This window comes from Notothenia coriiceps, unplaced genomic scaffold (genome assembly GCF_000735185.1).
Source record: "Notothenia coriiceps isolate Sejong01 unplaced genomic scaffold, NC01 NC01_scaffold00033423, whole genome shotgun sequence".
Classification (NCBI taxonomy): Eukaryota; Metazoa; Chordata; class Actinopteri; order Perciformes; family Nototheniidae; genus Notothenia; species Notothenia coriiceps.
The window spans coordinates 56,483-60,631 of record NW_011366124.1 but is presented as its reverse complement, the minus strand read 5'-3'; positions in this window follow the sequence as shown (position 1 = coordinate 60,631).

The window sequence follows — 4,149 nt, the reverse complement described above, 5'->3', positions numbered from 1 at the left end:
CGTGGCACATTTATTTCAGATATGCCTTGCATTGTTACGACTTTAAGTGACCCATATTTATATGTAAGAAACAATGATGTGAGGAAAGGCCATGATAAGGACAGCTTTAATGAACTCCTTTTCAACAAAAGTCCCTTAAACTGCACCACTACCATGAAGTACTCCACCTAAATTGCATGAGTTTCAAATGTAAAGCATTTTCCAGTTTTAAGCAGTGAAAAAAACCAATTGAATTTGTTATGTCAGGATATAAAAATGAGACTGCACAACAGAGAACTGAAGCTTCATAGAACTCCGAAACACCATGTGAGGAAAGTCAGAAAATGGACTTGGTGTTTCCTCAAAGGAGGGGGGGGGTTGTGCACGGCCTGCCGAGCGCAACATTTGGAGGGTCTTACTGCCTCTCTGTACGCCAACGCTTCACACTGCGAACCGACCAAAGCAAAGGCTTCACCTGCCGATCCTTAATCAAACACACACATCCAGGGAGAGAGGGAGGCAAAGAGAGGAGGAAAGAAAAGAGAGAGAAGGCTGTGTCTGACATTACAGCGCTGCTCCAAAAATAGCTCCCTGGCGCCCTGGCCTCCAGCTTGGTTGTCATGGCGACAGAACTACAGGCGCTATAAATAGACAATCGGCTCCAAATCTTGTGCGACTGGAGAGAGGCCAGAGAGAGGGAAAGACAGACAGGGAGAGAAGAGAGGAAGAAAGAGAGAACCACGGAGAGAGGGGAGAAAAAAGGGAAGAGAGCAAGAGGAGAGAGGGGGAGAGAAACAAAGAGATACAGAGAGGGAGAAATGCAGGGAATGGAGTGGGTTAGAGGGAGAGGAGAAGAAGAAGAAGTCCAAGAAAAAAGGGAACAAAGAATGAAAAGAGAAAATTAAAGAAGTTCAGTCAAGAAAGAAACAATAAATTATAGACTTGACAAAAGAAAAGAAAGAAAGGAAGACATAATGAGAGAAAGAGAGAGAGAGAGAGAGAGAGAGATGAATAGGAAGAAAGGAAACAACAACAAATTAAAAGAACACAAAAAACAAAAGATTAATGAAGTTAAGAGTTTATGACAGATTGCAAGAAAAGACAAAGAAACAAAGAAAGAAAGATTAAAGAAGATCAAACAATAGAAAGAAAAAAAGATGAGAAATAAGGAGTTAAGAAATTACTCAAAGAAAAAAACTAAATTAAATAAAAACTGAATAACAGAGGCTGGAAAAATCTAAAGAAAGAGAAAAAATAAAGAAAATAATATGACCAGAAGAAAGGGGAGAATAAAAGAAAGCACAACAAAATGAAAAAAGACTAGAATAGGGGATTAGGGTTTGGAAAAAGACACTTTAAGAAGAGAAAAGAGTAGATGTGTTAAACAGCAGCAGAACATTGGGAGCGGCGCTGAACACACAAAGAAAATCACAATACAGAGAGATTGCAGTTTCTCAGACACACACACTTTCAAATCCTCCCAGCTACCACAGAACACTAAGAGCACGTTTAACATCTGCTGCTTTCAAACACATCTAGACATTCACATTCACACCGAACTAAAGTACAGGCACTACAACCCCCTCAAAAAAGAAAATCTGGATTTCTTTGCCCATCCCTCATATTCTCCTCTCTCTCTCTCCCTCTACATCCTTGCGATGAGTCAGAGACTCAATCCAAGCCATTTTCTGTCCCTGCAGAAACTACACATCACAGTGAGAGAGAGGGGAGAGGGGAGAGAGAGGGGAGAGGGGAGTAAATCAGGGGGTCTGCTGCACAGGACGGCACATTATGGCTGGGACAAGATTTCAGTGAATCAAAGGGTAATAAATAGCAGCTGGTATCACAGCGAGGCGTCACAAACAGACCCAGAAACTGAATGTAAGGGACGTCCAGTCATGTTCCTTCTTTCATCAAAATATATTATTCTTAATTTTCTGCTAAACCTGGTTATGGAGAGTTTTGAAAAATATGATCTTTCCGTGTATGAATTGATTAAGTCGGATACACTTTGTTTGAATCCTTTAATTATAACTTGGTGTAAGGCCTAGAAAGTACAATCAGGAAACCCACTGCTAGGTCTATAAGCTGTGCTGGGTTTATGAGAGTTAAACTAAATGTACTCTATTAAGGGGTCGACATATAGTTATATCCACAACTTAACATTTGTATTTATTTATTTGTGAGTGTTTGAGCTGAACAAAACAAAACAAAGTAAAGAAACAACTTTTCATATTCAAGCCGGTTCCAATGAACGAATGTTGGGCCTTTGTACTTGATAAATGACTTTCTGATGAATCAGCTGGACAGAGAGTATGTTGATGAGCTGTATTCTCAAAATGAGACCATTCGCTCTGGAGTTTCTTTCTTTGTGGTTGAAGGCACTTGTTGTTGTATGTCACTTTTGATAAAAGCGTCAGCTAAATGTAATGTATGCATTTCTTGTCAAATGATTTAATATATTTGCTTTAGCGTAGGGAGGAGGATTGGATAGATGGGTCAAACAAACACAGAACTTTAACCAGCTTAACATTAAACATGTTTTACAGTGCGATGGTAACGTCAACGACAAAATCACTTATGTTATGCCATCAGCTTTTTAGCTTAGCATTAACTTTGAAAACAGAGCAAAACCGCTAGCGTGGCTGTCCAAGAGGTACAAAATCTGCCTATAGTACCTCCAAAGCTCACTAATTACAACATGTCACCTTGTTTGTTTATTTCTTACAATGAACAAAGTGTATAAGCAAAGCTATTGTGGTTTTTTGGGTGGGTTATGTGCCAAATTATTTTTTGTCTGGAACTAAGAACTTTCTTATATTTTTGTTAGGAAAAAATAACTTAAATAATCAATCGATAAAGAACATATGGTATATATTTATTTTACTCAGTGTATATAATTGCAGTGTTTCCCATACATTGATTCATTTGTGATGGGCCGCCACAATTAAATATCGTCCGCCACAAATAGATCTAAAAAAAAAAAATGTTATATTTAATTAAATTTTTTATTTAATTTATTTAAATTTTAATTCAATTAATTTTTGTTGGTGCGGTGCCCCCAAACAGAATCTGTCTACAAAGTTTAAAATCATTTTCAATTATTTAAAAACCACATGTATTTGTCAACCAGTTCTGAATCTGTTAAGTCAAAGCAGCCACAGTCATAAATGTTTTCATGTTAAATATGTAATTCATGCATCATGTTAAAATACATTTTGGGATTAACCAACATATTACAGCTCGACAGCATGTCTTGTCCATTTTAAATCACTCAATTAAAAAATATGTAATTGATCAAATATATATATATAAAAAAAAGGAAAGGTTGGTAGACTTATATTTACAGATGATCATGTTTTTATTTATGTCAATTATGCATGACTCTTGAAAAGAAACCACTTATTTTTAGAGTCTCAGTAGTGATTTACAATCAGGGAGAGTAGCCAGAATGTTTAAAGACAAAGTTTACAACGTTCTCTCAATATGGATGAGACCTACAAACCTGGTTTGTCAGGCCTTTCTTTCTGAGGCAAAACAAACGCTTTGGCCTCCGTCCTGTTAGCGACATAGTCCCGTTTGTTTGGACTTTATACATGAATCGTCTTCAGCAGACCGAACACAACAGATCCACATGTAATCAAGGACAACAACATCCTTGAAAACAAAGTGTGTGACCATATAAGGTGTCAGGAAGAGTTGATCAAAAACAACAAAAACACATGATAGTGTAGGAGCATGACGAGGCAGAAACGGTCAGGGAAGCTTCACTAAACTACTTCTCATCAGACAAAAAAGCATCACCGCCCGTCAACTTCATCTTCCCTTTTTTATTCTACCATGAAACTAATGGCATGACAAAATGTGTTTGTTTTAAAGAAGGGAGAAACGGGGGTGTATTGTGTGGCCTCGAGTTTTTCCAGCGCTGATCCAGGTTTGACATTTTCATTTAATGCCAACAACCTTCATCAATAATGCTGAAGTTGTCTCTCTCCTAACACACTCGCTCATTCTTTCTCCTTCTGCAGCCTGCCTGGGTTAAAAATAGCTCTCCCCTCTCTCTTTCTCTGCTTCTCCGTTTACATAAGCACACAGAGGGGGGAGGGGAGCACTTCCGGTCTGGCCACCCAGCCCAGCATCTGATCCATAACACTGGGGCTGCTGGGGGGG